Raw genomic sequence first — 12,911 nt, forward strand, 5'->3', positions numbered from 1 at the left:
TTTCATAATATTGTCAATCATGGATCTATCAATTAAGCTTAATTGTTATGAATTGCTACAAAGGTATTTTTTCAACTTTTATTTCGGTCATTTGATTGAAGTTGATCCTCTCAATTATTACAGTATTCAACTTTTATTACAAAGGTTTGTGAAAAAAGGCGGGGAAATGTGGAAAAACTAGATAGCAATTGCTGAGAGAGAGAGAGAGAGAGAGAGAGAGAGAGAGAGAGAGAGAGAGAGAGAGAGAGAGAGAGAGAGAGAGAGAGAGATTCTTCTGCCAAAAGGCATTTCAACTTTGTAACTAAGAACATTACTACTTCCATAACACCAAAATAATTGTCATTAATGTGAATTACTTTGAGCCCTTTATTGTGAAACTTAATTCACGAGACTCTTTTAATTTCCTGGTTAATGGACGTTGTTATGGTTTATGAAATCATTTGGATCGAAGGATACAAGTTGCATGGATCTGATTGGTTCCTTCGAAAATCTTTGCTTGTGATTCTTGCTGACTAATTGTGGCTTCATGATAGAGAGAAGCAAGGAAGGAAGGAAGGAATCAAACAAGCAAGCAAGCAAGTAAGGAAGGAAAGAAGGTAGCAAGCAAGCAAGCAAGAGAGGAAGAAAGCAAGGAAGGAAGGAAAGAATGAAGAAAGGAAGGAAGCAAGCAAGCAAGAAAGCAAGGAAGTGAGGGAGGAAGGAAGGGAGGGGAGAATTTTTTGGGATATAATCAGCTGTTTTATGATTGACACTCAGAATATTAGATAGAAATAATGAATCTTTGATATCGAAGTAGATTCACATTTTTCCCTTCAAGTTAAAGTAACAATTGTAAAGGTGTTTTCATTCATGAATTAGCTAAAAGATGAATATTCTTCTGTTTCATATTTCACTAGATAAGTTTTTAAAAATACATTCAAGATTTAATTCGTTCAAAAGTGATTAGAAAAATCACAAACATGTTTACATATTTTCTATAATAATTCATATTTTTTTCAGTAAACTTTGATTAAAGTTTATTTCATATAACAAAATTTTTAAGTTCAGATGATAGTTTTATATAAGGTAATCATTCTAGCACAAGTTTTAAATTACTCTATTGAATTATGTTTATTTTTTATATAATTTATCAGTATATTGATATATTAAGCCTTTATTATAAAACTACAATGTATAATGTAACTATTAGATACAATAGTATACATATAACATATTTTACATTGCTTCTTATTTTGGGGTAGAATAGATGGTTCTTACAATCATAGATTACACATAGTGACTGAGCATTTACAGTAAATACTCTGGATCGTAACTATATTTAACATCTCCGTTAATATCCCCACTACGCGAAAGAACCGAGCAATCACGCTTAGTATTTTCGTTTTGTCAACCCTTCAGTTAAGAGGGTATTCAATAATATTGGCGTTCAACATTTGCATGACAATCACCCTACCACCCAAGCAACTTGATCAGACTCTTTTTAAAATTCCGTTTTCTTTTTCTGTAACTATATATGTAATTTTTTACTGAATCTTCCACATAATAACAAGATTTTCATCAAAATTTATCAAAAATAATTATAAACACAAAAAAATATGTTTTAAAACGTGAAATAGCCCAAATTTTCGAAAACACATCATTATGATGATAGAATATTTTCCATCTGATCTTACTCGTCAGGAATTTGCGTAATATCAACCGTTCACTGAGATTGGAGGAAGCCTTTCCTGCTCCATCAGTATTTTAATAAGTAAAGAAACTGAAAGATAAAATACAAACGTGAAAACTTTATTTTCGTTTGACTATAATGATGATTAATTCATGCAATTTTCTATAGATTTTGCAGAAAATAGAACTTGCAATACAGTTTTCTTTCATTTCTGTTTTGACTTTCGAGGGGGACTAAATAAAACTCAATCCTATATTATCCCTTTATATAAGTTCATATGTTAATAAATGTTGCATTTTTAATCCTTTTTATTCTATAATGACTTTTGATCTATTTCTAATTATGTTTAGGGGGAAACAGGAAGATCTGCTCTTCTATTGTTTTAAAACTATCTCAAATTTTTAATATTAGATTTAGAGGGAGAAAGAAAATACAGCAGTTGTGAAAAACTATAGTAATTTTACATTATTTTCTTTCTCATTTACAGTGGTAATTCCGTTAGAGAGAGAGAGAGAGAGAGAGAGAGAGAGAGAGAGAGAGAGAGAGAGAGAGAGAGAGAGAGAGAGAGAGAGAGAGAGAGAGAATTATGGACAGCAAATTGTTCTGTTCGCTATTTTTGTTTTTTTCCGTAGGTTATGTATGATGCTTATATAAGTACCAGCAGTATTCTTGCAGCTCCAGGTAAAATCAATTCCAAAGAAAATCCTACGGTTTGGCAGGAAATATTAAATACATACAAAAGAGTTAAGTGGCATTCATTGGTTGTTGCAGCCAAAAATTCTAGGTAATCATATCTATAAATAAGTACAGAAACGTAAGCAATTACAGGCTTGAATAATTGAGGTAAGTAAATTACCGAGTTACTTAAACACAAATCAGTCCGTTTGAACATCAAATGTTGCATAACTGTTTGGAACAGAAAGCAACACAGTGGCCCCTTTTACTAATCACTGGTATTTTGCATAGCTAAAATGCACATACCATAGCTCAAAAACACCTTCAGGGTAGAACTTTCTGGCTAATAATGCTTGGCTATAGATTTGCCTTTGTTCGTTAAAGGATGCCACAAATATTACGCCCTAGCACATCTCTTTGTCTATCAAATTAGGGACTTAATCATTCTCCAAAATGGCCAGTTTTCTAGTTTTATGGATGACATGACCAAATGCTCAGTAGTATCCTCTTCCTCCCTATACAAAACTCGAAGGGTATCCTTATCATTTCTGTTTCTATAATTTTCGTTTAATTCTGGCACATTTAATCTAGTTTTCATAAACATTACTGACGCATTAGTATCAAGTTCACCTATGCAGTCTCTTCTGCCATTACTACTCAAAACCTCAGTTTGGTCATCTCTGCTTTTCTTGCTTCTATTTTTCTTTCAATTTTATTTGCCTCTTAATTTTTTTTTCTCTTTTAATTTCTTGTTTTTTATACTTTCTTACTTCTTATATTTTAATATAATATTCATTGCATATCTCTTTAATACTTTTCCCCAACATTCCCCGTATGGTTCTCTTATTTGATCTTCCACTACTTTCTTAATTTGCGGGCTGCCTAGCGGCAAGAGCCCGTGTCTTACATATGGTAAGGCAATCTACACACACACACTTTCTTAACTAGCCATTTGTCATCTGATGTTATGAGATAAGATCACATTTTTCATACTGTATTCTATTTTCAACTGGCCGTATTCCTATTTCTGCTATTAGCCCCCAGTATGGTGTGGTAGAAACCTGTTTAAACACTCCTTTCCTAATTTTGCACTGTTTACTCTCTAGTTCTTTCATTTTTATTATTACAACCCGTGTCTAAATATTTGCAAACATTGTAGGTACTACTACTGTCTCATAGCTCTTTATTCTCACTAACAAATCCAAATCTCCTACTCTGTTACTGTCTCCATACTTCCCAACTTCCTGTACCATGTAGCCTTTTCTCTTATTGCTTCCCTTTTGTTTATGCTGAGAATTGGTTTCATTTATCCTAGTATCATTCTCCTGATTATTTATATCCCTTAACTGTTTCTAACCATCGGAGTTTTTTAAAACCTCGTGCTTTTAGTTCAATGGTTGATTTGTTGTCTGTGGAAATTGGGAGAAACAAAAATCCATGAAAGGACTCATTCATATCTTATACATGCAAAACAATACATCTCTCTGAAGTGCAAAGAATGTACAGATATAATTGTGTACGTTTGGTGGTACATATCTGTTTAAGCTTAATTCTAAAACTTTATTTTTGTCTTATGGAGAGAAAGAATGAGTCGACAAACTGGAGAGAAATGAGTTGATAGAAAACTTAATCAGCATTTTGCTTCATCGCAAGGATGTTGTCAACATATTTTATATCTTCTGGTCTTTGAGAAATGATCACAAGTGAAGCAGATGTCTGCATTGACATTATCAATGCCATGCTGTTATGAAACCCAAGAGACGATATACCATGTCCCATATTCGTTGTTAAAGTTTCCTTAACAACTAAGTAACGAGGCCAGATTTGGTTTACACTGAATGCTGTTATGTATTATTGTAATAATGTACTGTATTTCCTCAAATGTTACGTGTATTGAGCGCAACATTGCATCATATTGCATTGATAAAACATGTTTAAGATTGTACATAACTGAAATAATGTATTTTGATGTTAGGGTTCAGGCGTTTATTGATTACCTCAAAGATAGTATGTGATTCTTTCTACTTTTGTACTGCAGTAGGATTTAGGTCTTTTGAGAGCGATGCTCTTATGTTTGTTGTGAAGTTTTGGTTTTCAAGATTGTTTACGAGATGCTTGACGCTCAGTTGGGAGTTGGTTGTTGGAAGCCTAGAGCCAAGAGCAATGTAACCTCTTATTATACATTAAAGGGTTATGTATACACCTGGGTTTGATTCAACATATCAACAATAAAAAATTGACAATGCAGATGGGATACCCCTGGATAATTACAAATAATTATTCACCTATTTACAGGTGAGTCATATGCTGAAATCAACAGACAATCAACCAACATAAAATATAAAATTGGCGATGACCCGATGACAAATACACACAAAGATCAGAGAGCAGTTGAAGAAAAATTTATTGCACGAGAGCAGAAGAAAAAAGCCAATGAGGATTTCCTATGCAACCAACCTGAAGAATTACATCAAACACTAGCAAACAAAAAAAGGAAACAAAGTAAATTTTAAAGTTGGGTTGGATACAAAAAAGGTAGGAAGTTACAAGGTGACTTTAGAGCAGTAGCCTAACCTATTCAAGGTATCAAGGTAAGCAGTCAAAATGCCTCTTGACATTGAACATCTTGAATGATTTAGCATCACAGCTGAACCCAATTCTGTTGCAACAGTGGTGTGAGGAATTTAAGATTTATTTAAAAGCATCTGGGAATATGATGGATGCCCAAAAGAAGGGATTATTACTTCATACAGGAGGTAGAGAAGTTCGGAAAGTGTTTAAGACATTGCAGCCTACAGATAACACAAGTGAAGCTGCAATTAAGGCTCTTACCACATATTTTGCTCCTTAGATCAATAATTTTTTTGAAAGGTATCAATTTACAGCACAGGCATATCAGAAAGAAAATGAAAGTTTAGATGCATTTATGACGAGACTAAAGAATTTAGCTGTTTCATGTGAATTTCTAGAATTAGAATATGTTATCATAGATCAAGTTATTGCACATTGTACATCACAAGAGCTAAGAAAGAAATTATTGCAAGACAGAGATTTAACATTAGAAAAGGTATTGATAATAGGCGGAGCTTTAGAAACCTCGGATAGGCAAAGTAACATAATTGGTAGTTCTACAAGTAATAGAATGGAATATTCTAAAATTAGTACAAGAGGTTTAAAATGGGGAAACAATGAGAATCAGAGAAGAAATATATCAAAGCCGAGTCATAGATCCAGCCTATATACAGAAACAACAGGAAAAACCCAAGTTTTAGAGGTGTGGTAAAACTGATCATCTTGCATACAGAGCAAAGAAATGGCCTGCTATTGGACAAACATCCCAAAATTTTAGAAATAAGGGTCATTTTGACACGGCTTGTGGATTCCCTAAACAGTACGCAAAGAAAATAAATGCTACAGTTGATATTATTGGTCAAGAGAATAATGTGGAAAATGTTCATGACAATCAGGATATGTCAGAAAATTATTTTGCGTTACGCATAAATCCTGTCAATAAATATACAAAGAAACATATCATGGTAGAAGTTCTCATAAATGGTAAACCGATTCTGATACAAGTTGACACAGCAGCAGATGTATCAATTATGTCTGAGAAAACAGCTAAAGCATTCCTAGTTTGTTATTAGAAGGTACAAATAGAGTTTTGAAAGGTTATAATGGTTTTTATATTCAGGTAATAGGTGATTCGAACATATATGTATAGTACAAAGAACAGAAATTAGAGAGAATGCCATTAACAGTAGTAAAAGGTAAAGGACAAACTTTGCTAGGTTTGGATTGGCTACTTACTTATTTACTTCCACTCCCAGGTAGGCTTTCAGCCTGTCAGTGGAATCAGTTGTCTTTTCCACTCAATTTTGCTTTCCAAAATTCCATCTCTTCTCAGTTGTACAATTGTTGGCATGTTGTTCTTTGTCAGAATCTCTTCAATTCCATCCCTCCAGCGTTTACGTGGTCTACCTCTTGATTGGCTACAATATTTGAATTTAGAAGGCCCTAGTATTTTGAAGGTTACAGGTAGACAAGATGAACACAAAAAGGAAATGTCTGTGGATAATATATCAGAGTTTCAAGACGTATTTGAAGAGGAAGTAGGTACAGTAAAGAACGCAAAGGCAATTTTACTTTTGAAACCTGACAGTGCTCCTAGATTTTGTGCTCCCAGAACAGTACCGTATGTATTGAAAAGTGCAGTTGAAACAGAAATCAGGAGATTAGAAAATGAAGGTTCATGGGAAAAGGTTACATATTCAGATTGGGCTACTCCATTAGTGCCTATTATGAAGGAAAATGGTCATGTTAGGTTATGTGGAGATTACAAAGTAACGTTGAATCCACAACTGAAAGTAGCTCAACATCCATTACCAAATCCGAAAGACATGTTTGCAACTATGTCAGGATGCAATGTTTTTTCTAAGTTAGATTTAAGACAAGCATTTCAACAGCTTCCCATGTATGAAAGTTCACAAGAATTATGTACAGTAAATACATCCTTAGGTTTGTTTAAGCCAAAGAGATTACCTTATGGAGTTGCAAGTACTCCAGCTATATAGCAACAAACTATGGGTAAGATTTTTTCAGGAATGAAAGGAGTATTCATTTTTATAGATGATATTTTAATTGCTGGTAAAGACACGAAAGAACATAAAGAAAGATTGCGAACAGTTCTGAAGAAGTTGAAAGAACATAATATCAGAGTAAATAAGAGCAAAGGTATTTTTGAAGTTGATTCAGTGGAATACATAGGTTTTGTAATTAATGGCAAGGGTATTCAAAAAACTAAAGAGAAGATTAAAGCTGTACAATCAACAAAAGTACCAGAAAATGTTAAGGAATTACAATCATTTTTAGGTTTAGTAACATTTTACGGGAATTTTATTCAGAATTTGTCTACAATTGCACATCCATTGTATAATTTGTTGAATAAGGGTGTAGAATGGAAGTGGACAAAAGAGTGTCCGGAATCTTTTGAAAGAATCAAACAGGAAATAACATCACCCACATTCCTAGTACGTTATCTAATTGATTTACCATTTAAATTAGTATGTGATGCATCAAACATAGGTTTAGGTGCAGTATTATCTCATGTAATGCCATGTGGAACAGAAAAACAAATTACGTTCACTTCTAGAGTAGTGAACAAGGCAGAAAGGAATTACTCTCATATAGAAAAAGAAGGTTTAGCATTAGTGTATGGAGTTAAGAAATTTCATATGTGTCTTTGTAGTAGGAAAAAGTTCCCACTTGTTACAGATCACAAACCTTTATTAGCAATATTGGGTCCAAAAGCAAGTTTACCTACGTTGGTATCTGCAAGACTACAAAGTTGGGCAATTACGTTAGCCGCGTACCACTATGATATAGAATACCGTTCGACATCAAAGATGGGTAATGCAGATGCTTTATCTAGGTCACCAGTAGACAAAGCTCCAGAAGAGAATGATGACAGTATTCTGCTAATTTCTGTATATGATGTACCCATTATAACAAAGGATGTAGCACACAGTACCAAGAGAGATCCAGTACTTAGTAAGGCTTTAGAGAGTTTAATGACAGGTAGGGACTTACGTGGAAAAGAGGGAAATTGTAAACCCTATAAAGATATATGGTATGAACTGAGTGTAACAAAAGGAATAGTGATGAGAGGTTCAAGGGTAGCTATTCCTAATTCACTGAGGAATAAGGTTTTGTCTGAAATACATGCTGATCACCAAGGTATTGTAAGATCAAAGTCAATTGCCAGAACTTATGTATGTTGGCCAGGTGTAGATAAAGATGTGGAATCTTATATAAAAAATCGTATGAATTGTGTTATGCAACAGAACAATCCTCATTTTTCTAGAATGCACCCATGGGAGTTACCCAGGTATCCATGGCAAAGAGTGCATATAGATTTTGCAGGTCCTTTTTTAAATCATTTGTTTATGATAGTAGTAGATGCTTAGATTGAGTGGTCAGAAGTCATTCCTATGAAAACAACAACGTCATACGCCACAACAAAAGAGTTGATGCAAATTTTTTCTACAGAAAGAATTGTTAGAGATAATGGTCAACAATTTACCTCACAAGAGTATAAAAAAGTAGAAAATCTCCCAAAAGTAAGAACTTTTTTATCTTTATCTGATGTCATGGTAAGATCATACAACATTCCAGAGAAGTGGATACCAGGAGATATTGTAAGAGAGATAGAAAATTTACATTATGATGTTCAAGTTAGTGGAAATATTGTAAAACGTCATGTTGATCAATTACAGCCATTAAACAGAAATACAATAGAACATGTGAATGTTAGAGATGGAAAACTTTCAGAAGTAGTTACATCAAATGAGTCAAATATTAGCCGAGATGCTACAACATCAAATGTAGATTCAGAACCAATTCATGTACCAGTACAAGATGAGGTTAGAGTGCTTCCCAATAGGATTAATAGAGGAAAGCCCCTGAGAGATTGGATTTTTAAAGATTTTTACAATGTCAAGTTAAGGGATAGGATACTGTTTTTATTAGTGTAATAATGTACTGTATTACCTCAAATGTTACATCTATTGAGCGCAACATTGCATCATATTGCATTGATAAAACCTGTTTAAGATTGTACATAACTGAAATAATGTATTTTGATATTAGGGTTCAAGCATTTATTGATTACCTCAGATATGGGATGTGATTCTTTCTACTTTTGTACTGCAGTAGGATTTAAGTCTTTTGAGAGCACTGCTCTTATGTTTGATATGAGATTTTGGTTTTTGAGATTGTTTACGAGACGCTCGACGCTCAGTTGGGAGTTGGTTGTTGGAAGCCCAGAGCCAAGAGCAATGTAGCCTCTTATTATACATTAAAGGGTTATGTATACACCTGCATTTGATTCAATATATCATCAATAAAAATTGACAACGCAGATAGGATACCCATGGATAATTACTAATAATTATTCACTCATTTACAGGTGATTAATATACTGAAATCACCAGTCAATCAACCAACATAAAATATAAAAAACGCGTGGGGCTGACCAACCTTAAGCTCCTCATTGTCTTTATTACCCCATAAAGGTGCCAGATTCCCATTTTATGAGGGATTTTACATTGACATTTTTCTCTCACCACCATAGATAAACAAAAAAACGTTTGCTTTCATTGTGGAGATTTTTATTACAAACCTTCCACTACTCACAATGAAAATAAGCTTCTAAGCAAAACCTGAAACTACAGCCCTGATTATGTCTGTCTGTCTTTTTTTTACTATCTTTTTTTAAACTATTAAACATATGGGAAAGAACAAAGTGAAATTTTTATGCAAAATTTGCTATGGGTAATCTTTCGTGGATTTTTATAAATCCAATGAATAATCAGATCCACGCTACAGCAAATAAACTAAGATCAATAAAGTCCCGGAACAAAATATGAAGAACATACCAATAGCCAAGGGTAGTTGGTAGATCTCGTCCAAGGAGGCTGTCAACGCTGTATTGAACATACAGTAGATGTCCAAGCCCAGGGGAGTAAGAACTGTAAGTTACACTTCTCATAGTTTGGGGTGCTTATGCCAGAGAGAGAGAGAGAGAGAGAGAGAGAGAGAGAGAGAGAGAGAGAGAGAGAGATCTGGCCTATGTATCCATTTACTTGTAAAGAGGAATATTATATTCAACTTTTGTTTTTATAGTTGAATCCTATTAAGAGTCTCCATAAATATACATCTCCCTTATATCTTAACAGCCTTGATATGATCAAGCTTTCGTCTTCAGATTGTAAAACAGCGAAAAGAAAAGAGTCACATATTAATTTTGCTTTCATGAAGAAAATTACCAAGTGTCAATTGTTTCACTTCCCAAGTCTCTCAGTGGCAAACAACCTTTAAGTTTAGGTCTTGTGGCACCATTAGGTTTGTTGTTTTATAAGGTAATTATCTGAAATACTTCAACTCACAGTTCTTTCAAAAATACAACTTAAATAGTTTAAGGAGTAAATAATGTGCAGGGTTAAGGGGGTGACAGTTATAGAAAACGGATTTTGACACAGGAAAAATCATTTGTTTTGTGTGAGATAGCCATGTCGTCCTGATGGAAGTTCCTCATTGGCCGCTTCTACTTGGGATATTTCTACGTGTGATATACCAGAGAAATTTTATCTTAGAGGTATCAATGTGAGACATCGGATTCATTTCTGTCGCTTCCGGATCTAAGTTTGCTACTACATACCAGTTAAGCTTCTTGTTGAAGCTCATGGTAAAGATATTGATTTGCTGTTCCGGGACTTGCTCTAGAATGAAATAGAATGATTTTGTGTCCAGTGACCATTCTGTTTCCTGAGGATTGGATCTCGACAGGGCGTCCACCGTCACATTGCGAATCCCATCGAGGTCAACTGCTGAAAGATGAAATTTCCTCCTTTTTGCTAAAGAGAGAATGGCTAGGATTACATGGTTGATCTGAGGAGATCTGGAGCCCTGTCTGTTGACGCAGTGTACTATTGTATTGTTGTCGATGACTAATTTGATGTGATTTCGTCTTTGGGCATGGTCTCTTCAGAGTCAGACACAATGCTATAGCTTCCCAAACATTGATGGGAAATTCATGAAATGCAATCAAACACTGACCCTACACTTTTTTGGAAGAAACATACTGCTGGGGAACCGTGTACACAGTCTGAGGGATGGCGGCAACTGAGGCAAAGCGACAGGAGGGGATTTCCTTCCCTTAAAGTGACTTCTGGGCTTCTTGTCTTTAGGTTGAGGTCCTTCATTGGGGATAAATTTTGGTTTAGAGAACATAACCCACTTGTCTATAAAGCTCTTATTCTCTTGAGCTGCTTGGTCCATGACTTCTTCAACCAATTTTTCAGGGAAGAGATCCTTCTCCCAGATATTAGAGTTGATCAGTTTTCTAGGATCATGTCTGATTGTAGCAGCGGCTAGGACGTGTTCTCTACATTCTCTCCTGGCTAGGAAGAAAGCATGTAGAACCCTATGAAAACATGAATATGTGAGTCTTCACCAAGACAGGGAAGAGATCAGATTTGGAATTGTTTCCAAAAAGCATCTCTAGATAAGATCGGAAGGCTAAAGAGGCAGAAAGTCTCTTTTTAGCTCCCAATTCTCCATTTAATAGGGATTTGAGATTTCTATGCAGTTTTTCATTAAGTAGTTTGCCTCCGATGTCTTTATATAGTTTTCCAACAGTGAAGGTATGTTGGACATCCTTCCAGTTTTTCCAATCATAAGGAAGGGCTAGAGAGACAGGTTTACATTCCTGTAGCACTGGGAATGGCCTGCTCTCCACTATTGCTTTCATCATGCCCTCTAAGCGTTTAGAGGCAAAAGGGAAGACAATATCCTTGGCTGCCACAAAGGTGGCCTGTTTCCTGCCAAAGGCAAAAAGTTGGGTATTGTTGAATTCAGCAGTCTTTAACTAACTAAAAAAAAGAGATTGAGCCTTGCTATGGTCTAGAATGATTGTTTCCTTAGGGATTGTATCATCACTAATGGACGCTTTCGAGTGCCTAGCAGTGAGGATAACTATCGATCGATGTAAAGCATTCCAAGTCCGAAACTGGCTTAGAACCCAAACCATCCCCAATATGGAGGAACCCTTCAGTTAAGGCCATATGCTCAGCCAAGGGTTCTTAACTGTGCATTTTGGTAGGCTTGAAGCTGGGATTCCTTAGAAAAAGGTGCCTTTTGTAAAGCTTCTATCCTCGCTGTTAGTTCCGTTTGAGAACGTTCATTTTTGGCGGTTAGGTTCTCCAAGAAAAATTTCTTGAATGCCATTAATTCCATGTTACTAGGAAGGGAAGGTTTGTCTAAAGTTGGAATCATGGTGGAGGCCGAAGCTGGTGCTTGAGCAGCAGTGATGGGAGAAAGTAAAGAGGCACTGGGAGCTGTACTCACATGATGTACAGCCAATAACTCTTCTGAGGCTTCCGTGGTCAGTAGGATCCTCTTCCTCTCTGATGACACAGAAAATAGTCGACATGTTTTCAGCATCCAGGCTCATGACTTGCAGAGCGTCACGGATTTCATCATATGCATGATCTGCTGGTACCGTCGGGAGTTGAACCGTAGGTAATTGATTACCAAACGCAGAGGTCACCCCAGCTTTGGAAAAGAAAAGGTACTTCAGTTCCAGGAAAGGAAGATAAGGGGCATTTTGTTGAGAGTTCTTCTAGAAGACTCCTACTCAGTGTCGGAGCATCCTCCGACTTTGATCTCGAACGTCCAAGGAGACGTCAGTGGCATAGATGGTGGTGTTAAGGAGATCAGTGCAAACCTGGCATTTGGTAGGTTCCTAGAATGCAATGGATCCCTTGGAAACAAGAAAATCAGCATGTTTATGGCAGGTCTTGTGGCTGCAGGGTGACTTGACCAACCTGGTACAGGCGACCTGTAAAGAATAAGCATTGCAATGAGTACATATCATTAAAAATCATATTTTCTCAAATAGAACCTATCCTAACTTAAATAAACATACCGCCTAAAAAATGGCTAAAGATTGAACATAATCAGAGCACATGCAAAACTGCTCAGAAATCAATAGAGATTTTTGAAGCAAAAT

Source organism: Palaemon carinicauda, chromosome 25, assembly GCF_036898095.1.
Source record: "Palaemon carinicauda isolate YSFRI2023 chromosome 25, ASM3689809v2, whole genome shotgun sequence".
NCBI classification, from domain to species: Eukaryota; Metazoa; Arthropoda; class Malacostraca; order Decapoda; family Palaemonidae; genus Palaemon; species Palaemon carinicauda.